General features: G+C 35.3%; 1 long non-coding RNA gene across 2 annotated transcripts; it reads right to left on the bottom strand.

Annotated features, from left to right (window-relative positions):
- Nucleotides 1-608: 608 nt before the first annotated feature.
- Nucleotides 609-25,446, bottom strand: LOC126958120 (uncharacterized). Of its 2 annotated transcripts, XR_007727112.1 has the most exons (3): nt 25,409-25,446; nt 4,493-4,572; nt 609-3,407 (listed from the first exon to the last, which is right to left on the bottom strand). It is a non-coding gene; the product is annotated as an uncharacterized LOC126958120 (long non-coding RNA). The 2 variants fall into 2 exon arrangements; XR_007727113.1 differs by lacking the exon at nt 4,493-4,572.

The raw sequence follows: 25,446 nt of genomic DNA, 5'->3' as shown, positions 1-25,446 counted from the left end.
GTGGCAGGCGCCTGTAGTCTCAGCTACTCGGGAGACTGAGGCAGGAGAATGGCATGAACCTGGGAGGCGGAGCTGGAAAAAAACAGAAAAAGGACAAGAGGTAGGAAGTAGAAGTATACAATTGTAAGATTCTTACGTTGTAAGTAAATATATGATATTGGTATGCTATTACTCAAAGATATAATACGGTAAGTTTGTAAACATGAGAAGAACTACAATTCACCCTTGAACAACTCGACCCCCATGTAGTCGAAAATCCTTGTATAACTTTTGACTCCCAAGAAACTTAACTGCTATTAGCTTCTTTAGAAGTCTTATCAAAAACATAAACAATTGACACGTTTTGTATGTTACATGTATTATGTTCTGCATTATTAACATAAATTAAGCTAAAGAAAAGAAAATATTAGGAAAATCCTAAGGAAGAGCAAATACGTTTACAATTTATTAAGCAGAAGTGGTTCATCATAAAAACCTTCATCTTTATGAGCTTCACCTTGAGTAGGCTGAGGAGGAGGAGGAAGGGAGGGGTTGTTCTTGCTGTTTTGGGGTGGCAGAGGTGGAACAGTTGGAGGAGGTAGAAGGAGAAGCTGGAGAGAGGCTGATGTACTCGGTGTAACTTTTGTTGAAAATTATCCACAGACAATTGGACATGCACAATTCAAACTTGTGTTGTTACAACGGTCAACTGTGCTACAAAATCAAAAAGTGGGGTATAGTTACTAAGCCAATATTAGAAATAAAAAAAAAATACTTAAAACTACAATATCAATTCAAAACAAGGCAGGAAAAGTGAAAAAATCCTAAGTAAACACTAATATACAACATGTTAATAGATCGAAAAATTCAGTATTATTAAGATAATTTTCTTTCATTGAGCTGCAGAATAAGCAAAATCCCAATTAAAATCTCAGCAGGACTTTTGTAGAATTTGGCAAACTGATTGTAGAATTTCCATGTAATACAAACAATTTTAAATAGCAACAGTGATTTTAAAAATTAAGAGCAATGTTGAAGAACTTACACTACTAGATTTCAAGACTTATCATACACTGCAATAATAGATGGAGTGGGGTATTGGCATAAGGACACATATTTAGATTAAAAGAATAACATAATTTGGATATGTTTACAAGTATATATAGTCAGTTGATTTTTTTTTAATCAGATTTGCCAATGTAATTTAATGGGAAAAGAATGGTGCTGGAACAACAGAATATCAATGTACAATCACTGACAGCGATTCTAACAGTAAAAGTCAGGCTTTTGGTGGTTGAGGGCATGATGGGACATCTACAAAATAAAGGACAACTATTTCTTACTGCACTGCAGTAAGATGGAAGCACAACGTTAGGTAGTCCTTTTTGGATAGAGGAGGCAGCATAGCTCACATCTGAGGATGCTGTACCAGACCATGTATTAGGTAATACAAATGTTTGCATTCATTAGTGTACACTAACTGTGGTAGAAGTGCTGAAGCACTAAAAATCTTAGTTGACAGAATGATTTGTCCAGTTGATAGCAACCCATGTTTGTCAGGGTTCTCTAGAGGGACAGAACTAATAGGATAAACGTCTAGGTGAAGGGGAATTTATTAGGAGAATTGACTCACAGGATCACAAGGCGAAGTCCCACCATTGGTTGTCTTCAAGCTGAGGAGTCAGGAAGCCAGTCTGAGTCTCAAAACCTCAAAAGTAGGGAAGCTGATAGTGCAGCCTTCAGTCTGTGGCAGAAGGTCCAAGAGCCCCTGGCAAATCACTGGTGTGAGTCCAAGGGTCCAAATGCTGAAGAACTTGCAGTCTGATGCTCAAGGGCAGGAAGCATCCAGCATGGAAGAAAGATGGAGGCCAGAAGACTTAGCCAGTCTGCACTTTCCACTTTTTTCTGTCTGTTTTTATTCTGGCCATGCTGGCAGCTGATTAGATTGTGCCCACCCGGATTGAGGGTGGATCTGGCTTTCTCAGTCCACTGACTGAAATGTTAATCTCCTTTGGCAATACCCTCACAGACACACTGAGGAACGATGCTTTGCATCCTTCAATCCAATCAAGTTGACATTCAATATTAACCATCACACAACCCAAGTGTGAGTACGAGGGGCATGTAGACATGATAACCGAGGTGATGTAAGGAAGAGTATGCATAAATTCAGTAGAATGGGTTCCCTATCTCCAAAACAAATTTATCTACTGTTATTGCATGATGTCCATACATACAAGACAATCACTGAATCCCCCTAATAGCACCATTCTGCATGGAGACCAATTAGCTGCTGGGTGGCGCGTAGTGGAACAATGGCATGTTAAGTTAAAGATTTCAATGGGATGCCTAGCTCAGACATGAGACCATACAAAGATGGGCTATCATTTTTTAGGGTGTGTATTCTAAGTCAACAACCATAATATGATTTTTTTTTCCCAGTAGATAAAATACATGAGTCTAAAATCAGGGGCTTAAAATATAAATAACTTACTTAACACCACCCCATTTCTCATTTACAGAGTTTGAGCTTTCCAGACCCGCAAGTTTGGACTGCATGATGCAGAAGTTCTGGTCGACAAAGGTAGAATACATTGACTCTGGGACACTGCAAAAATTTCAATGAACTTAAGTTATACCTTCTTCCAGTGTACTTCAGGGGACTTTTCCCAAATGACTTGAAGAGAAGTCACTATCCTGATAGGATGATTGATCTGAACTTCAGAGAAAGGTAGACAGAATGTAAAGCAGGAGGAATATTTTTAACAGTAACTAATCCTAATCCACTTTGGTGTCTTTTGATATTGTCTTGTACAACTTTGAGAATCAATGTAATAACACAGCAGCCAGGATCCGAGAAGGCACAGCGACTGTGACTATAGGACTGTCACAGATGAAGGTCTGAGTCTTCCGAAGTTAGGCCACCTGACCAGCAGAGGTGCTATTTAAGGGTAAAGAGGGTGAAAATGCATAACTAAGAAGTATCTTAGCTCAGGCCTCTGTAAACAATACAGTGGGTGGCTTAGAAACATAAATTTATTTCTCGCAGTTCTGGAGGATGGAAAGATCAAGGTGGAGGTGCTGGCAGTTAGTTCCTGGCGAGGGCCCTCTTCCTGGTTATCAGATAGCTGACTTCTTGCCGTGTCCTCCCATAGTGGGGAGAGAGTGAGAGCTTTGGTCTTTCACTTCTTATAAGGACAGGAATTCCACCATGGGGCCCCCCACCTCTATGATCTTACCTAAACTTAGCTATGCCCCAAAGGCTCTTCCTCTCAATGCCATCACATGGGAAGTTAGGGGTTCAACATATGAATTTTGAGGGATACAACATTCAGTTTACAAGGATGGTAATGTTGTATCTCAGTTACAGCTCCAAGATCTACTGCAGAGTTGGAAGCTGTGTGGTTTCTTCATTTAAAAAGTCTCCACTAGAGAAACAAAAAAATACACACATACAGGAATCATGGAGAAGCTGCTCCCAACGTATGTGTACACATGGATTTGAGCAGCATGGATTCACTGAAGTGGACACTGTTCTTCACTACCCATTTCCTAAGCTGCTTATTATATAAACTGTTAAGAGTGCTGCTGCCTAATAGAACTGCCTTCCTGGAAGTCCTTCATCTTTTTATCTTTTCCTGAAGCATCTCACATCCAATACTGGTGGATGCATGAGTAAAAAGTTCTGGTCCGGTTGCAATAAATCAGAGAAATGCTAAAAGTTATCCCAGTTCCAGAACTCTAAAATAAGCTATTGTGAATGAATCAAAATCCAACTTTTTTTTTTTTTTTTTTTTTTTTTTTTTTTTGAGGTGGAGTCTCATCTCGTAGCCCAGGCTGGAGTGCAGTGGCATGATCTCAGCTCACTGTAACCTTCACCTCCTGTGTTCAAGTGATTCTCGGGCCTGAGCCTCCTGAGTAGTTGGGACTACAGATGTGTGCCACCACGCCCAGCTAATTTTTGTATTTTTAGTAGAAACAGGGTTTCGCAATGTTGGCGAGGGTGGTCTTGATCAAAGTCCAACTTCTTTGTCTTTAAATTCTGCTTCCTTTCCTTTCCTTCCTGGTGTTATTCTAAGAACACGACCCAATCAACCTACTGTGCTATGTTTTACCTAAAGTCTGCTTCCCAGGGAGCATAACTTGCAACATTAAAAACTTGAGAACAAACATATAAAAGTGAAAAATCAACAAAGCAACAAATTCTTTGAAATGATGAATCAAAGTAATAAACTCCTAGGAAGACTAATCAATAAACACAGAAAGCACACATTTAAAATATGCAGAATAAAAGAGGATATCACTATAGACTGTAAAGATGTTAAAATATAATAAGAGGATATTATAAACAATATTATCCCAATAAAATTTGCAACTTATAAGAACATATTTCTTGAAGAAATTTACCAAATTTACCAAAACAGACATTAGAATAAATAGAATCATGAAGAACTTTGCTAAAAAATTTGAAAAGAGAAAAATAATTACAAATACATAGATAAATATAACTTACCAAAATTTATAAAGAATGGCTTTACGTAATCATAAAAGAATTTAAAGAAAACACCAGGCTTGATGCTTTTATGGTGAAGTCTGCTAAAATTGAAAAAAAAATTTTAATTCTATAGACAACTTCAGAGGATGAAAAATAAATATAGGTCACAAACTCAGATCTACATACAGAAAGGAAAAGCATTTTTAAAAAGTGAAGGCTAAAATAAAGACTTATTTTTCTTATTCTTAAGTGAGCTAAGAAATAGTGATTAGTTCAAAATATTAATAACAATAACATACTTTATTATGTATGTGTATATGTATGTATGTGCACATATATATATAAGTGAAATGAATGACAGTGATGATAAAGGAGATGAGAGAGAGGAATTGGGATATTTAAAAATTATTACTATAAGGTACTTGCACTAACCATAAAGTGGTATAGTGTTATTTCAAAGTGGACTTGTTTAATATATATTTCAAATTCTAGGACAACCTCCAAAAAGCACTAATAAAAGAAGTATAACTAATGCTAAGAAAGGAGAGAAATGGAATTATATAAAATGTTCAGTTAAAACCACAGAAGTCAGTAAAAAAGTGGAAGACATCAGACTAAAAATAAAGGGAAAGAAAAAGACATGCCATGATCTCACTAATAAAAAAGCAAGAATAGCTATATTAATTTTAGACAGAACAGACTTCAGAGCAAATAGAGGTATCAGAGGTAAATTAGTACAGTCATTATGGAAAACAGTATGACTACTTTGTTTAAAAAAAAGAACCTAAAAATGTAACTAGCATATGATTCAGCAATCCCACTTATGAATATATATCCAAAAGAAATGAAGTCAGTATGTCAAAGGGTTATCTGCACTTTCATGTTTATTGCAACATTATTTGCTAAGACATAGATTCAACCTAAATGTCCACCAATGGATGAATGGATAAAGAAAGCCTGGTACCTATACACAATGGAATACTATTCTGTCTTATAAAAAGAAAAAATATATGAAACAACATAGATGAGACTGAAGGAAGTTATGCTAAATGAAAAAAGCCAGACACAGAAAGACAAATATGGCATGATCTCACTTATACTTGGAATCTAAAATAGCTGAAATCATGGAAGTAGAGATGAAAATGATAGATACCAGAGGTTGAGGGAGGGGGATAGAGAAAATGGGAAGTTTGTAGGCAAAAGGTACAATGTTTCAGATAGGAAGAGTAAGTGTTGATATTTATTGCATGGCAGTGTGACTACGGTCAATAATGTATTTTATATTTCAAAATAACTAAGAGAGTACATTTCAAATGTCTCACCATAAAAATGATGGATAAAGTAGGTGATGCATTATTAATTAGCTTGATTTAATTATTTCACATTGTACACACATATCAAAATATCACACTGCACCCTATAAATGTACAATTATAATTTGTCAGTTAAAAATAATATTAACTTAAAAGGAGGAGCATTGCATAATGGTAAAGGGGTTCATTCTTCCAGAAGTCATAACAACCTGTAATGTATATGTGCCTAAAAACAAAGTATCAAAGTATGGAAGGCAAAAACTGATGAAACTGCTAGGTGCAATTGATGAATCCACTGTTTTAGTTAAAGATTTCATCCTTCAATCATAAATGGACACATCCAACAAGCAGAAAATAAATTTAAGGCCATAGTTGAACTCAATAGCATCATCAATCAACTGGATATAATTGACATCTATAGACCTACTTTATCCAACAACAGCAGAATATATTTCTTCTCAAGCTCACATGGTACCTTAACTAAGATGGAACACATGCTGGGCCATAAAACACACCTTAACAAAAATTTTAAAAAAGAATGATGCATTGTCTGCTCTCAAGCCACAATGTAATTAAACTAGAAACCAATAACAGAAAGATAACTGGAAAAATCTCAAAATAACACATTTCAAAATAACATATAAATTAAAAAAATTAAAAAAATGGGAATACATGAGAGAAAACACTGTAACATTTGTGGGATATAGTAAAATTAGTTCCTAGAATTTATAGCATTGAATACATATTTTAGAAAAGTGCAGTGGCTTACACATGTAATGCCAGCACTTTGGGAGGCCAAGGCGTGCGGATCTCTTGAGGTCAGGAGTTCCAGACCAGCCTGGCCAATATGGTAAAACCTTGCCTCGACTAAAAATACAAAAACTAGCTGGGCGTGGTGGCATGTGCCTATAATCCCAGCTACCCAGGAGGCTGAGGCAGGAGAATCGCTTGAACCCAGGAGGCAGAGATTGCAGTGAGTTGAGATAACGCCACTGCACTCCAGCCTGGGCGACAGAGCAAGACTCCATAAAAAAAAAAAAAAAAAAAAAAAGAAGAAGAAGAAGAAGAAGAAGAAAGATCTAAAATCAATAATTTAAGCTTCTACCATTGGAAATTAGTAAAAGAAGATAGGATTTAATTCAAAATAAGCAGAAGAAAAGAAATAATGAAAACTAAAGCAAAAATCAATGAATTTGAAAGTAAGATATCAATAAATAAAATCAATGTAACCAGAAGCTGATTTTTGCAAGGTAAATAAAATAGATAAAATAGATAAACCTCTACCAGGTCAACTAAAAGAAAAGGACAAAGGACACAAATTTTTCATATCAGAGATGGAAGAGGGAATATCACTACAACTCCATTGACAACAAAAAGATAGTAAAGGCATACTATGAACAACTGCATGCCCATAAATTTGACAACCTAGATTAAATGCATCAATTTCTTGAGTAACAAAATCGGCCAAAACTCACACAAAAAGGAATACAAAATCCAAAGAGCCCTACATCTATGAAAGAAATGGAGTCAATAATTAACAACCTTCCACAACAGGTAACATCAGGCCCAAAGAAGTTCACTGGTGAATTCTAACAAAGATTGAAGGAAGAAATTATACCAATTCTCTACCATTTGTTTCAGAAAATAGAATTAGAAGGAGTACTTCTCAACTCATTCTATAGGAGGTCAACATCATCCTGATATCAAAACCAGACAGACTTTATAAGAAAAGAAAACTGCAGACCAATATCTCTTATGAGTATAGATGCAAAAATAAACTTCAGCAAAGTATTTGCAAATTTAATCCAACAATATATAAAAAGATTTATACATCAGAACCAAGTGGAATTTATCCCAGATATGCAATGCTAGTTCAACATCAAAAATCAATTAATGCAATCCATTGCATCAAGAGGCTAAAAAAGTCATGAAATTGTATCAATAGATACAGAAAAGGTATTTGACAAAATCCAACAGTGACATATGACAAAAACTCTCAGTAAACTGTGAATAGAAGAAATCTTCCTCAAATTGAAACGGAATAGCTATGAAAAGCCCACAGTTTAACATCATCTTTAATGATGAGGACCTGGAAGCTGTCCCACTAAAATAGAAAGAAGGCAAGAATATTTCATGTCACTACTGCTTTTCACCATTGTCCTGAAAGTCCTAGTTAATGACATAAAACAGAAAAGGAAATAAAAGGTGTACTGATTGGAAGGGAAAAAAATAAAACTTTGTTCACATATGACATAATCATTTATGTAGAAAAGCCTAAAGAATTTACCCAAAAACCCTCCTAGAGCTAAGAAGCAATTATAGCAAGGTTGAGGGACAAAAGGTTAATATGCGAAAGTCAATCACTTTCCTATATACCAGCAATAAAATTTGAATTTGAAATTAAAAACACAATGTCATTTATATTAGAACCTACAAAAACAAAAACTTAGGTGTAAATCCAACAAAATATGTAGAAGACTTGTACAAGCAATACTACAAAACTATGATGAAAGGAATCCAAGAAATAGAGTGATAATCCACATCCATGGACAGGAAAACTCAATATTGCCAAGATGTCAGTTCTTCCAAACTTGATCTGTACATTCAATGCAATCCTCATCAAAATCTCACTAGTCATTTTGTAGATATTGACAAACTGATTCTAAAATTTATGTGAAAAAGAAAAAGAACCAGAATAGCCAAGACAATATTAAAGACTAGAACAAAATTGGAGGATTGGTAGTATTGACATCAAGACACTGTAAATCTACAGTAATCGAGGTAGCCTAATATTTGCAAAAGAATAGATAAACAGATCAGTGGAACAGAAGAGAGTACCCAGAAATAAAGCTACATGAATGTACTCGACTAATCTTAAACAAATGATCAAAATCATACTGTGGAGAAGATAGTCCTTTCAACAAATGGTGCTGGAATAACTGGATATGTACATGCAAAATGTTAAATCTAGATGCTAGTCTTACACTCATCACAAGAATTGATTCAAAAAGGTGGAAAAACCTAAGTGTAAATGCAAATCTATAAAACTAAAAGGAAACATAGGAGACATTGTAGATGACCCTGGATTCGCCGATAACTTTTTATATATGATAGCAAGGGCACAATTCATGAAAGAAAGAATTGGCAAGCTGAACTTAATGAAAATTAAAAATGTCTACTCTGTAAAAGATATCGTTAAAAGAATGAAACGACAAATCACAGACTGAAAATATTCGCAAAAGACGTATCTCATGAAGGACTGTTATTCAATATATACAAAGAACTCTTAAAATATAATGATAAGAAAACAATTTTAAAAATGGGCAAAAGACCTGACACCTTAGCAAATATGATACACAAATAGCAATAACCATGTAAAAATATGCTCCACATCCTATATCATGAGGGAAATGCAAATTAAAATAAAGAAATTCCACTAAACACCTATTACAGTAATCAAAATCCAGACCATTGACAACACCAAATGCTGATGAAGATGTGGAGCAACAGGTACCTTCATTCATTTTAGGGGGAATGCAAAATGGTATAGCCACTTTGAATGACAGTTTAGCTGTTTCTTACAAAACTAAACATTCTCTTATCCTACAATTCAGCAGTTATGCTCCTTAGTATTTACCCAAAGGAGCTATAAACATGTCCAAGCAACATTCTGCATATGGATGTTTAAAGCAGCTTCATTTATAATTGCCAAAACACCGAAGCAACCAAGTTGTGTTTCAGTAGTTCGATGAGTAAGTAAACTGTTGTATATCCAGACAATATAATGTTATTTATTGCTAAAAAGAAATAAGCTATCAATCCACAAAGAGACATGGAAGAAACGTTAATGCATACTACTCAATAAAAAGCCAGTTTGAAAAGGGTACATACTGTATCATTTCAACTATATGACACTCTGGAAATGGCAAAAGTATTGAGACAGTCAAACAGTACAGTGCTTTCTAGGGGGTGAGGGGAGGGATGGACAAATAGGTGAAATACAGAGCAAATTCAGGACAATGAAAAATCATCTATCTGATATTATAAAGATGGATACATGTCATTATAAATTGGTACAAACCTATGGAATGTACAACACTAACAGTGAACAATAATGTAAATTTTGGACTCTGGGTGATGATAATGTGTCTGTGAAGGTTCATCAATCATAAGAAATGTACCACTCTGGTGGGGGATGTTGATAATGAGAAATGCTATGCGTGTGTGGAGACAGGAGGTACATTAGTGCTGTGACCCTTCCTGTCACTTTTGCTGTGAATATAAAACTGTTCTAAAAAAATACTGTAAAAAAAATCCATGGTGAAGAAATTTATAAATAAAGACAGGCTATTGTTGCTTGTTTGTTTTATAACCCTGTGTTTTGTGCAAGAGAAAAAGTTGTTCCCAATGAGCCCTAGGTTCTAGTCAGGGCCACAAAACTGTCACATCCTCCAATAAGGGTTGATGATAGTGTTGAAACAAATGAGGCAATGCAGGCCTTTATGTATACTCATGGTTTTTGATTTTTATCACCTTTTATTACCTTTTTCCATTTGGTTCAACAAATGAAATTTACTGATATTTTACATAAATGTATATCGCGGAGCCCATTTCTTCTTTTGCATCAGGCTCAGACATGACTTTTCATGGCACTGAGGAAGAGATTTATTCTTCCTGACTCTGGGGTTTCCTAGTCCTTTCTATCTCCATGATAATGGCCTAAATGAACTGAACTTCCCTAGCACTGTCTCTGCACAATAATCTCATGGGTCTTTTTTCCCTAATCTGACTATTAAAGGCCTTCTGAGTAAAGAAAGAAGATCCTAGGGAATTCTGAGGTAGGCAAAGGTGTTTCTGTTGTACTTCAATTTCCAACTTTACATCATTTTACTTTCAAAGTATGCCCCCATTTTCACTCATCAACATTCATAGTATTTTACCTTTTTATCATCTCAAAACATTTGAGAAATTTGTGGAATAAATTAACTCATTCTGAGGTTAAAAAAAAAAATTAAAATCAGCTGAGTGGGCTCCACACACTGCACAGAAATAGCATCTGTTTTACCAAAATTAAAATTTCGTTAGCTAAAATAAAACACTAGCTGCTAAATGTCAAGTATTAACTCATGGGTGAACTAGTGAAATCTTTCAATAGCCCTTTAAAATTTTTAACAATTACTTCTTAAACTATGCATAAAAACCAGTTTTAATATACAACACAACAAAAACACAGAACAACTTTTTCGAAAAGGTCAAAAGTTTTATTTACAAAACAATGTCTCTGGATGTGGACATTAAAAAGACTACTTCCAAGAAAATTAAATTTTTGAAGTCTTAATTAAATCCAAAATAGGCAATGTGTGCCAACACTACAAAAGACATCAAAAGTCTCTTCATCTGCCGAATGTTGCCCAATTTGAGTACAGATTTTATTTCCCGTGTGAATGCCATGTCCTAGTCCCTGAAACCTGAATGACTAACATTGAAAAATATAAGACACGTAAAGTGATAGGTATTATGTGCAAACTTTATTAATAGCACAACAAATAATCTTTAGTGAACAAAATGGACGGTTTCCATGACTGAATCCCAAGAATTAGAATTAGAATGACTGAATGACTAAATTTATAATCTAGATAATATTGGTTTTTTACTTGGTGACTTATTTAGGTAGTCACAATAATTGGTATTTTCTAAGCAGTTAACATGTGCCAGGCATGATAATAGGCTGCTAACATAGTTTATTTGTTTACTTTTCACAAGAGTCCTAGTTAATCTCCTTTTGCATATTTTTCATATGAGAAAGCTAAGTTATATTCTAAGATTAAGGAACTTGCCCAAGTTTACACAGGGATGTAATTCAGGACGTGCTATCCAAAATACAGCACCTTGACACAATAAGTATTTTAAGCTGAAGGAATTGATGAAACCACAGACACAGGAAGCTGTCTCTGAAGCAGGATATAGAAACAGTTAATAGAAGGAATTCACCTTGACCTTGTCTCCTGAAGCAGACCATAAAACCCAGCTGAGCTTCCCCTGAAAATAGGTCAGAAGACTCTCATTTCAGGGGATTTTTGAAACATACTCAGAAGAAAGGAATGTCACAGAGGAATACCAAGAAAAATCTGAAGGGGAGAAAATATAATATTTTTTCTGAGTCCTCACAAGGTCTTTGCTAGGATACCTGTGTAAAAAAAAAAAAAAAAAGACAAAAAAGACAAATGAACAGGAACAAAAAGGTATACACATTTTACTAACATGTATATAGATATAGGAGTCATGCACAGAGTATGAGACTCAAAGGAAGTGCCAGATAGCTGAAGTTTTTGTACCATCCTGAGGTTACAGAAGGAATAAGGGCAAGGTAGGATATGGGAGGCAGAGAAGAGGAAAGGTATGGTGAGCAAAAGCATTCTTGTTATTGCAGATGAAATCTCACAGGTAGCAACTCTCAGAAAGAATACATGGTGTCCAGCAGTAACATTTTTCTGTCAAACCTTCTTTAAAGGTATAAGACTTTAAGTCTCTTTTTCTGTGAGTTAATCTTTCCTAGATCCGGATAAGAGGACCCTCAGAAAATGTCTGTTTGTGTTGCTGCATTTTTTTTACTAATGCAGATTTTCTCTATAATGCAAATCTCCCTACAAAAAGGCAGTTTTTTTCAGAGGTATTTCTGTGGGTTGCAACCCTTCCGAATAGCCATATAGAAATATGCCAAAGAAGTATATTTTGTGGTGAAATATTCTGGTTTCTGTCAGAACAAACAGGTCTTGCTAAATTTTCCCCCAGTTTATAGCTATTAAATCATATTTTCCTTTTTCCCAATCATGTTCCTCCACATTGTCTACTTCTTCATCAGGCTTAGCACAAAATATACACTGTTTTCCCTGTTTCTTTAGTTCTTCACCTCTGAAGTTTCCATATTACAGAAAATGTATATTAAATACATTTGTATGGTTTTCTCTTGTAATCTGTCTTTTGTTATAGAGGTCACAGTCACGAACCTAGTGATGGGCAAGGAAAAGAAAGAGCTTTTTCTCCCCTGCGGTTTCACAGATAGCACATGCAGAAAAGCTGGTGAGACACACATATTCAGCTGGAGAAAAGACTTGGCACATCACTTTTTTTTTTTTTTTTTTTTTTTTTTTTTTTGAGACAGGCTCTCACTTTGTCACCCAGATTGGAGTGCGGTGGCACAATCTCATCTCTGGTAGAGACGGGGTTGCCTAGGCTGTTGCCTAGGCTGATCTCGAACTGAGTCCATTGGATCCACCCACCTTGGCCTCCCAAAGTTCTGAGATTTCAGGTGTGAGCTACTGTGCCCAGCCCATATCACATTCTTAACATATGCTACTACATTCTTTACTCACCAACTTATAGTTCACTACTATTTTCCCTCTCCCTTTCTCATTTTTTAATTTATTAATTTTCCATTACTTGGAAGGAAAAACTTTTATGTAACATAATAGCAATCTGTATCCCTTTAAAAACATTGACTATTTTTACATGCCATGTAAACCTCAGTAAAATGAGTACCTTAGAGAATTATATAGATGCCTCATCAATTCCAAGGGATTCAATATCCTTTCCCCGTTGCAGATCAGAACTTTATCAGGCTACTTAGGTGTGAAGTAAAACTACCTGTTCCTGTTTTCCATGAAGCAGAGCAAACAATAGGCAACAAACAAACAAAAACCCAAGCTTGTTGAAGCAACAATAGCAACGGAACAAATAATAATATGAAATTGCAATACAGAATTCTTTCAAAGTTTTTCCTTCTACTGTTCACAAAAATGTTCACCAAAACACCAGGGTCACCGACAAGGACAAACTGTGCATAATGCAATATGTTAAATAACAAGCATTGTCCATTATAATGAAATGAAACAAGCGTCAAAGGCACAATATTCATAAAACACTTGGAATCCATAACCCACTAAAATTCAGGCTACCAGCCAAATATTACAGCATCTTCAAACATCAGGTAACTTAAGGTGTATGATTTGAAACTCATAACACATAATTTCCAAAGAGCTCTGTATAGGTAAACAGTGGTGATGCAGTGAGCTATTTGTGTCGAGTATGTCTTTGCTGTTTAATTGTTCCAACTCCCTAGAGGTTAGGAGTCTATCACCTGCAGTTCTTCAGCTGCTAAGATCAGAGAATATAACACAGATGGAGTGAGCTCTGGTCTCATGGCTGCTGCTTCACAGAGATAAGGCTGCAGGTTGGAGAAGTGCTTAGCTCTGCCTTCCTCTGAAAGAGCCTGAACAGCTATCAGTAATTCCCAGTTACTTCTCTACTGTTATGTTAAACAACACTGCCTTGCATACACAGGTGCAATTTGATGAAAGAGAGTTGTTTAAATCACTTGAAATGCCTGTAGCTTTATTATTGCAAGTCTTTGTGTTGTCTCTTGTCTTCTCTTTTTATAAAAAAACTTCTTTTTCCGGCCCACTCCCTCCCTCAGGTCTACTGCCAAACGGCAATGATTTAAGAACCTGGTTAAAATATTGGGTCACATTTCTTCACCAGTTGCCTTGAGCGTGTTTGGTGAGCTATTCTTTAGCCAACCTTGTCATTCTGCTGTCACTCACAGCATTATATTTCTAGGTATGAGAACATTGCAAAAATCAGCTACGCTCATTCAGGAACATGTATTATGTCTGGATATGATCTCACAATTAAAAAAGCCAGTTTTCAGCAGCCAGGGTATGGTAGCTGTAATCCCTTGTGTCACTGAAATCTATACAGTTCTTAATTTTATCAAAAGACAAAGATCATTTTACTTCCAACTCCTAAATATGCAAATACAAACTCTCCACACCCTCTTCCTGTCACTGGAGAGTGGTAGAAAGACTCAGACTGTGCTACTAAATCGGGCTTCATATAATTTACCATTTTGATCAGTTATCATAATTGACATCAGCTTTTGCTTCCTGTGAAGCAGCACGTGGAATATGCTTAGTGCAGGGCCTCCTAGCCTATTTTCAGATATCAATTGATTACCGGCCCTTTCCCTCCTGATATTTCAGATATCAATTGATGTATTTGCGGCCCTTTCCCTCCTGATATGCCCTTGAGCATCAAGTTCAGTGGCTGTTTTCCCCCACTCAGCCTAGATACTCTGGGATTCTTTGAAAATAAGCTGATATGACTTTCAACAGTGTCTCCACACTTTAAACATTTATCACGAACACTGGTACAAGTGTTCTTTATTATATAGAAACAATGATAAGGGATTCATTGTCATAAGATTTTTAAGCAGTGAACTGATTAAATACTCATTGCTTGGGTTAATTTTACATATTTAAAACGCTTTTTTTTTTTTTTTTGAAATAGAGTCTGGCTCTGTCGCCAGGCTAGGGCTTACTGCAACCTCTGCCTCCCAGGTTCAAGCGATTCTCCTGCCTCAGCCTCCCGAGTAGCTGGGACTACAGGTGTGTGTCACCATGCCCGGCTAATTTTTTTTTGTACCTTCAGTACAGACGGGGTTTCACCATGTTGGCCAGAATGGTCTCGATCTCTTGACCTCGTGATCTGCCTGCCTCCGTCTCCCAAAGCGCTGGGATTATAGGTGTAAGTCAATGCGCCTGGCCAATGCATAGGTTTTTTAATAAGTGTTTCTCATACTTTTCCTTAATCTCCTTTATAGTACTAGCACCTTATTCTTTACTGTTAATATAACATTCTGATTCCCCCTGTAAGCTCAAGGTAAGCTGCTTCTTACTAAAAACCAATCATTTTTGAAACAGTTAAACATGACCAAGCAAAGACTGAGCTGCATGGTCACACTCTGTTATGTAAATGAGGTAATTTTTTTTTTTTTTTTTTTTTTTTTTTTTTTTTTTTTTTTTTTTTTGAGACGGAGTCTCACGCTGTTGCCCGGGCTGGAGTGCAGTGGCGCGATCTCGGCTCACTGCAAGCTCCGCCTCCCGGGTTCACGCCATTCTCCTGCCTCAGCCTCCCGAGTAGCTGGGACTACAGGCGCCCACAACCGCGCCCGGCTAATTTTTTGTATTTTTAGTAGAGACGGGGTTTCACCGTGGTCTCGATCTCCTGACCTTGTGATCCGCCCGCCTCGGCCTCCCAAAGTGCTGGGATTACAGGCGTGAGCCACCGCGCCCGGCCAAATGAGGTAATTTAAAACAAACTTAGTGTTTTGTTCTTTTGTATTTAAGCTTATGTTTTACCTAGATGTTTAAGCAACTCTGCCAAATGTACAGTTCACAGTGTATCATAAATACTATTACAAATTTATTAAAATTATTTTCTGACATTTATGTAGTATATATGTATATATATTTTAAACTTTAGTTTAATTAAAAGATGTTAAATAATTTGTAAACCTTAGAAGTAAATTATTTTCTGGATGAATGAATTTCTGATTTTATATAAAATTCAGTTGGAAAATAGCACTACAGTGTTCTGTTAGCAGACCACATCTTCTGTTTGATACCTAAGAGACAGTCTACAACCTCAAGTCTCTATGGTTGTCTACAATTCATCTGAGCTCATCAGGCTTACTGGAGAGTCAGGTTTCCCTGTGTGATGCCATATTTCATAGACTAAGCATCTTTCCCCTTTCCCCTGGATGTTCATGGTTTCACACCTTGGAATGGTAGAGGTCACCAGGCTCCTCTAGCCCACAGTGTGTTTCCACGTTGACATCCTCCCAGTGGATACCCCAGTTAATAAACACCAGCAGCACCGATGATGGCAGCAGTTTATCTTAGTCTCCTAGATGACCCAGAATTTCTTCTTTCCTTCAGTAACTGGTACTTCTGGGAACAATACCTCTGAGAAAACCTGTTTATCTCTTATGATCTCTTGGTAGCTGGGCAACTCATTATTACTTTCTTGACTCCATGTTAAGAATTCATGTTAGGCATGATTTTACAAACATTCAGTGTCCTGTAGTACAGTGTCATTAAACGAGTATCTGTAAGGGGAAACATGTGAGATATTTTCTGTAAAGTTGGAAGACACAGTTCACAAGACCATCCTCACTCTGAATACCAATTATATGTTTGGGGTTTCCCAAGATCACTCTCAGATTTAACAAGTCACTAGAAAGACCCACAGAATTGACTGAAAGCTGTGATATATTCATGGTTCTGGTTTATTATAGAGAAAGAATGCAGAATAAAATCTGCCAAGGGAAGAGGTGCACAGGGCAGAGTTCAATGGAGTAGGGGTGTGGGTGTTTCAAATGTGAGGCTTCTATTATTTTCAGGATGCATTACCCTCCTGACATCAATGTGTGACAATATGCATAGAATATTGGCAACTGAGGAAACTCTTCAGGACTTTAGTTTCCAGAGATTTTACTGGAACTCCATGTTTGACTGCCCACGTGGCTGGCCTCTAGTCTATGGATATGTCACCCAAAGCTGTCATCATAATTCACATGAAAAGGAGCACGATTTCAAATTATTACATGTAATATGTATGGATCAGTGGAACTTGTGGTTTCCATTGCTCTGTGTGTGTGAGGGTGATGATAGAAACCATGAATTATTTGACTGATGACTGTATTTTAATGCATATCTTTTGAATTTAGCAGGCCAGTAGATTTTTTGTTGGTTCTCAGATCAGTGGAGGTCTCTCTAGCACCTCCGATTTGAGTTTCAGAATCCTATAAAGATAATATTCTAGGGAAGTCCATCGACTCAGGTTTTATTGGTTTACAGAAACATAATTGTATTGTCTTTATTTAGATTTGAATATAAGTAAAATGTTTTCCGTGGTAACTCATTCTTTCTAAAAAGAAATGTGGTATCTTTCTAATTATTCAGGTCTTATTTTACATTTTTAAGTAGAGATTTATTATTTTCTTCATAACAGTCTTGCAGATTAATGTTGTTTAACCCTTCTTTTATTTGTATTGTGGGAAAGATACTTGTATTAGTCTGTTTTCATGCTGCTAATAAAGGCAAACCTGAAACTGGGTAATTTATAAAGGAAAGAGGTTTAATTGACTCACAGTTCCACGTGGCTAAGGAAGCCTCACAATCATGGCAGAAAGCAAAGGGGAAGCAAGATATATCTTACATGGTAGCAAGCAAGAGAACGTGTGCAGGGAAGCTGCCCTTCTATAAAATCATCACATCTCATGGGACTTATTCACTATCATGAGAACAGCACAGGAAAAACCTGCCCCCATGAATCAATTAACTCCCACTGGGTCCCTTCCACAATTATGGGAGTTACAGTTCAAGATGAGATTTGGTTGGGGACACAACCAAACTGTATCAAGACTTTTACATTATTTTTAAAAAATCTGGTTATTTCTGATATTATAGAGCTATAGTATAGAGCAGGGATATGGCATAAGGTATGATATATCTTGTCTTGAATCTTACTGTGTTCTCTGATAAATTTGAATATCATGTTAGTCAATGTGCCTATATTTCTATTTATTATTAATAATAAAAGCTATCTTTTTTTAACATTCCATTACTAAGATGACTAAATTCTTCAACTTTCTACTATATTTCTTAAAATAATAATATAAATAATAGTTGTTCAATTGGGCATCGTTTCTTTGTTCTCTGTTAATAAGGGGTTTTCTATTGATTCATGATATTCTTCAATAGGTAAATATTTTGTGTCCTATTCTTAGTTTGTCACATAATTGTTTTTTAAAAAGTAAAGACGCACACTGATTTCAAATTATTTTTTCATATCTTAAAATATCTTTGTAGAGTTTTCTTTTTAATCTAATAATATATATTTTTATTTCCTACTTTCTCATAACATTTCAGAGTTTTAATTTTTTTGGAAAAATTTTAGCTGCATTTTGTAGTATTTTTATACATTGTATACTCAGTTTTGTTCAATTCTAGTTTATAACATACTTTGATTTCCTGTTTATTTGAATAAATATTTGGAAATGTAAAACATTTGATCTTTATTCCATTTCTTCCTTCTCTCCTTTCTTTTTTCCTTTTCCTTTTAATTTTCCAATACCACTTTCCAAAACTGAACAATTTGTGCTAAATATTTTTATGTTTGGCTTTATTATGTTGTTGGATTTTTAACAGTGCATCCAAAACATTGTTATCCTGGCAAACAGTATGGTTTGCTTAGCTAATAGGTGTTCTCCAGTCTTGCATACCAACAAAACTCTTTGTTTTGACTCCAAAGTTCCCACTCTAAGAGGATTCATTATCATTGGTTTTGGTCATTGAAGCCAATCTTATTCTCCTTGATAAATCCTTGCTTTCATGACTGTCCTTGCTGCTAAAGCTGAGCATGTGACCTAGTTCTGTCCAATGAGTTGTAACTGGAGATATCCTGAGGAAGCAACTGGAAAAAGAATATCCTCTTAGATAATAAGGGGACAACGGATGGAGATAGCTCCTGCTTCTTCTGCCTCCTGCCCTTGAATAAAATCTAACTTTGCGGTGGCTGAAGCTGTGACAATCCTTTGGTATCCCAGGGAAAAACAAGAAAATTATAATAGAAACAGTTTAAAGTCTATATATGTACCAACTTTTCTTGATGCTAGTTGCTGTCAGGTCTTTAAGTTCTGACCAAAGATATGCAACTTTTGATATTTTTCCTCTTTCTGGTTTATTCTGTTGCATACAGCTCTAGCTAAAGCAATTTTTTTTTTTTTTTTTTTTTTTTTTTTTACCTTAAGGTGAATTGAAAATGGAATTCCAAATAAAAATGATGTAACAAGATAAGAAGATGTTAGATCTCCAATTCTGTGGAGCATCTTTTCAGCCATGGTTCATGTATCTGAACTTTTACACAGTAAATAATTAAATTTCCATATTTTTAGCCAATTTTTATTTTGAATTTTCTGTCCCTTAAATCTAAAACTAATCTTAACTAACACTGGTGTTGACTCAGAATCCTGATTTTTTTGAGATGAGTAAGGAAAAGTGTGACTGCTTAACTTTAGGTTCTTGTTAAGTGAAATATTCTCTTACCTCATGGTTGGTTTTCGTTGCTTGTAGGAAAAGTGTTCACTATAAAAAATAAAGACTTCCCAGATATAGTCATAGATTTGATAACTATCCTTATTTGTTATATTAAGTTCTCTACATGAGAAGAAAAGGAACTGCCAATAACCTACAGAATTGATACTTCTGGAGTACATTTTGAAGCATCATATTTGAAAATGAACCTATTTACCTCTGTTGCTGATTTTCATAGAGCTTTTAAGGAAAATAATCTCCCTTATAAGATAGCATTTCCATTTCCATATTTCATAGCTATGTTATAATATAGTTTTTTTAGTATGATAGCATAATTTCTATTTAATTTGATACCTGACTTAATATATGTATATCTATATTTATCTATGTGTTTAAATTCTAATATTCAAAATTTTTCCAAAAACACAATCTGCCCTTTGTGATATGATAAAGCCCAGATAAAAAGCTCTTAATTTTTGTCATTCAAACATCTACATTTTAATGGCTTAAATAAAAGCTGTCATCCAAGTATAAAGCATTCTTGGAGACACTACATATTATAAAGATCGTGGCTAGTGGACTGAGTTTAGTAAATTAATATGTAAAAAGTTAATTCTAAGTTAATTTCATAAAGAGTGTCCAGGGGACAATAAGTAACTTGAAGAAGACAATTGTTCAGAAAAGTAGAAAGTTGTTGCTTTTTCCAGCTGGTTGATATTTCAGGGTCATTTTATATTTTAAAATTACCAGTCTTTCTGCCACTTGAATGTCTTGGAGTTGTGTATATGAACACAGTCAACTCTTCTATTGCCTTGAGCATTGCTGGAGGATATTCAAGTTATTTGCTGATCTCTAGCTATGTTTTAACCAAACTTTATTTTATAAAGAGTCCCTAGGTGCAACTATGAGGCATTTTTATGCCTCCTTTAATTGATTCTTCCAGCCATAGCCCTCGGTGATTTGGTAATACTTTAAATCCTTGCCTAAGTTGTTTCACTATTAGATAACCAGTGTGTAGAGCTGCCAGAATATTTGTATTCCTTTCTCTGTGGCCAAGAACTGACTTAATGTTCCCTGAAAGAATTTTATTGTTTGATGGCCCTCCTCATTCTGTTTTCTACGGTCTGTGGTTTTACAGAAAACGTATTATCTTTGAAGTTAGACCTCATCTTCTTATCCTTCTAATCCTATCACTTCCAGTTGTTTTTTTTTTTTTTGTCTTAGAGATGGAATTAAAAGGCAGTCATACCTGATTTTGAAACTAAGCCCCACTAGTGTCTAACTAATGCTAAAAACTGACCTCTTAACCACAAGTCCCATAAACTGCACATTGTAGAAAATAAAGTTGTGATGTAATAGTGCCAGTCACATGGTAATTGCTTAATAAGCTTCAGTTTCTCTCTTTCCCATTTACTCATATTGCAGTTCTAATTTGTCCTTTTGTATTGAAGAACTAATGGGCTTTTTAATAATAAATATAATCTTCAGTCAACATTTATTGTATATGTATACTCAGATTAATCAATAATTTGTTTTTATTCTTTTTGTTCTTGAGCTAACTGGTTGCTAATTTGTAACTCAGAACTTTTCTGATTAATTGGACAACTATGCATTTTTTAAACCAGAAATAAATGTTTGAAATAGAGCAATACCAATTTGTTACTACATTTGGAAGAGGATGCACATTTTTGAATTTATTGAATAAAAGTAATTTTTATGGTTAAACCATTCATTAGTACTTTAGAATATATTAATCTGGAGTTTTCAAACTTATATTCAAGGTGATTGTGTGTTAAATTGCAAATAATATTTTATATTCAGGTTTTGTAAAAAATATTGTTTTGCCTCTCTTAAGCTTTAAGCATTGATTTACATAAGGTCTAAATGATCAATTTTTTAAGTGATCAATAAGTGATCAATCTTTGTATTCAACATGACTTTTATGTTCCCAAAACTATCTGAATCTCACCTGGAATTTTGTACTTACACTTCAGGATTCTTAATTCCATAGCAATATTGTTCTAGTTTTACATGCAGGAAAATTTTGCTTTTAACTTGTGGTGTAAAACCAGGATATTTTCTTAGCAGTTAACTGTGTGTGTTTGTTATTTTAGCTACTGTAAATTGGATTTATGCCTGGGATTTAGTAAGCTCAGGACAAAGAAACTGTGTGTGTGTGTGTGTGTGTGTGTGTGTGTGTGTGTGTATTTATTTATTTATTTATTTTTTGAGACGGAGTCTCGTCGCTCTGTCACCCAGGATGGAGTGCAATGGCGAGATCTTGGCTCACTGCAACCTCTGCCTACTGGGTTCAAGCGATTCTTCTGCCTCAGCCTCCCGAGTAGCAAGATTATAGGTGCCCACCACCATGCCCAGCTAATGTTCTATAGTTTTATTAGAGACAGGGTTTCACCATGTTGGCCATGCTGGTCTTGAACTCCTGACCTCAGGTGATCCACCTGCTTTGGCCTCCCAAAGTGCTGAGATTACAGGTGTGAGCCATTGTGCCTGGCTGAAACTGTTTATTTTTCTGAGATTCCAATATGGTGGGCATCTCAATATTTTTAGGAAAAATAAAAGCTTTTATTCCTAAATAAGCTTTTAGAAATAAAAAAATTTGCAATTTTTTAAAAAAAATTCAAAACTTTTTTCCTTAATCATTTTACAAAGATACTAATGGGAGAATTAGTCCATTAAAACTAATGAATGATATTTTCTTTTTCCACGTAGAATGTAGAGTTGCAAGAGGATGTCTCTTCAGCCCTAACCACGAGAACCTTAAAGTCAGAGTTTCTTAAGCTCATTACCGTGGCAGCAAGCAAAGAAACCTACTAAATTATAACCCACACAGTGATTTGCTTAGAACAGAAGTAATCCACAAATGCTTTAATCTGTGGCCAAACAGGTGGATAATGAAGAAGCCACCAAAGCTATGACCAAGAAGAAAACAGTTATACGTTCAATGAGTTGTTAAAGCCTAATAACAGACTGGTATGACAGAATCCCTAGGAGTCACAGATGAAAAATATCTGCAACTATCTGCCAACTCTTTCCCACAAGCCTTATTGAGCTCTCATGAGAAAGATCGTGGGCAGCACAGGAGAGCTGAGACAGATTCCATGGGAGGTTCAGGTGTGTGGGGGCTGCTGAAGTCTGAGGAGAAGAAGTAGGACTGAGAGAAACCTCTGGACACTTCAGGTACTCATCAAGTGGTAATGTGATGAGCCTGCTAAAATGTGAGGGCAGAGCAGTAATACTGCAAGAAAGTCCTTAGGCCACGGTGCCTTATACTTAATAGGGAAAAGCACCTCTCTGTGCCTAGAGAACAGGTGAGAATGACCTCTAAAGGTGCAAATGTGCAGAGATTACTGAGGTCTGAGGACCAGGAGAGAAAAAAAAAAAAAAAAAAGGAGGGCATCCCTATATGCATTCTGGGACTGACAGTAAGCATGCAGCAGAAGCCATTTGTAACTGGGTGTTGGGAAAGAAAGATGAGATAAAACTATCCCAAGTGCATGAGCATGAGACGTGAGGACAGGAAAATAAATGGTTCAGACACTCAGATCCCAAGTTGATTAAAAGAAAGGTTCTAAAACTATCCTTAAATAATTTGAAACCTGTAGGGAACTAAATCTACCTGAAGCAACAACAGGGTTTAGACCTAGGTCAACTATAGACTAGGTTGACTCAGAAGGAGCATGCCCTTTTATTGGCACAAATATTTACTTCAGCATCTTTTTTTTTCTCACAAATTGTCCAGACTGTAAGCAAAATTTATTAGACAAATGAAGAGGAAAGAAAATGAGACCCATTATCAGGAGAGAAGCAGTCAAGAGATGTGAGAATTATCAAACAAGACTTAAAAATAACTGTAATAAAAATGTTGAATGGTCTTAAGGAAAGGCCAGCTATTTTAAAGTAACTATGTGAAATACGTTAAATGACCTTGGGCAAAAAGCAGATGACAACGAGCAGGAACAGATGGGAACTGCCAGCACAGACAGATATGATAAAGAATAAGGTCAAAGGAAAATGCTAGAAATTAAAAATATGGCAACAGAAATGAATAATCCTTATGATCAGCTAGCTTATTGGAAGACTGTGCAGAGCAGAGGAAAGAATCAGTGCATCAGTGACCAACATGCAGGTAAGTAGAAACTGTTCAAATTGAAATACCAAAAGTAAAAGAGTGTATTATTCCATTCTCTCATTGCTATAAAGAACTACTTGAGACTGGGTAATTTATAAAGAAGAGAGGTTTAATTGACTTAAGGTTCCACAAACTGTACAGGAAGCATGGCTGGGGAGGCCCCAGGAAACTTACAATCATTGCAGAAGGCAAAGGAGAAGCTGGCACATCCTTCATGGATGGAGCAGAAGGAAGAGTGAGTAGTGGGAGGTGATACACACTTTTAAACAACCAGATCTCATGAGAACTCACTCACTATCATGAGAACAGCACGGGAGAAATCCACCCCCATAATCCAATCACCTCCCACCAGGCTCCTCATCCAACACTGGGGATCAGAATTCTACATGAGATTTGAGTGGGGACACAAATCCAAACCATATCAAAGAGTAAATAAAAGAGAATGGAGCTTGCATGATTTGAGGGATACTATAAAATATAAATATTGAATATAAAACTAAAACATAATATGAAACATAGTATTTGAAGCTCAAGAAGCTGAAGTAAAATTGCATGTAAAAAATGATTTGAAGATAGAATAGCAAATGTTTTTTCAAAATTGGTATTATATCAATTCACAGGTTAAGCACAATGTGTATGCTGAAACTGTACATGGACATATCATAGTGAAACTGCTGAAAAACAAAGAAAAAGAGGAAATAGTAAAAACTGGTGGAGAAAAAAAGACATTATATTCTTTAAGGTGGAATAACATATAAGAGAGTTGCTGATTTCTTACCAGAAATCATTGAAGCCAAAAACTGTTAGAATGAAATCTTTATACTGTTGGAAAAAAATTATGCATAAAAATTTCTATATTCAAAGACAACAATCTTGTAAAAATAAAGGTATGTTTAGGTAAACAAAAGCTCAAAGAATTTGTCTGCAGCAATGCATTACAAGAAAGACTAACATAAGTTCTTCAGGCTATAAAAAGTGAATATCTATAAATCTAATACACATAAACCTAGAACATCAGAAAGAGCAAATATGTAAGTAATTAGAGCAAATATGTAAGTAATTATAAAGAACATATTTACAAAAATTTCTAAATATCTACATCTATGTTCATGACTTTATATCAATATTTATATCTATCTCTTTAAATATCTTTAAGATACTATCTACTGTTTAAAGCAATGTAACAAAGAACTGTGATATCCTGTAACGATTGTATAATTAAATATAAGATGAGAGTACAAAAATCAGGAAGGTAATAATTCAAATTATATTTTTGTGATATTCTTATTGCTTACAAAGTCATACATTATTTTAGAAGCTAGATTGTTATAAATTAAACATACATAAGAGAAACCACAAAATAAATAACACAGAGAAACATAACTAAAAATGAAAAGAAGAGATAAAATGGAATACTAAGATATCAGTTCACTCTAGAGATGAAAAACAAATACCATTGTAGTAGACTTAAACTCAAACATAGTAATTGTTACATTAAAAGTAAATGTCATTTGGTTCTTCTAGAAAGTTTACTCACACAGAGTAGAAGTTCAAGATATTTTCTCATGGTAACAC

This window comes from Macaca thibetana, chromosome 7, assembly GCF_024542745.1.
Source record: "Macaca thibetana thibetana isolate TM-01 chromosome 7, ASM2454274v1, whole genome shotgun sequence".
NCBI classification, from domain to species: Eukaryota; Metazoa; Chordata; class Mammalia; order Primates; family Cercopithecidae; genus Macaca; species Macaca thibetana.
The sequence above is the reverse complement of the archived record's forward strand: the minus strand, read 5'-3'. Positions and strand labels throughout refer to the sequence as shown.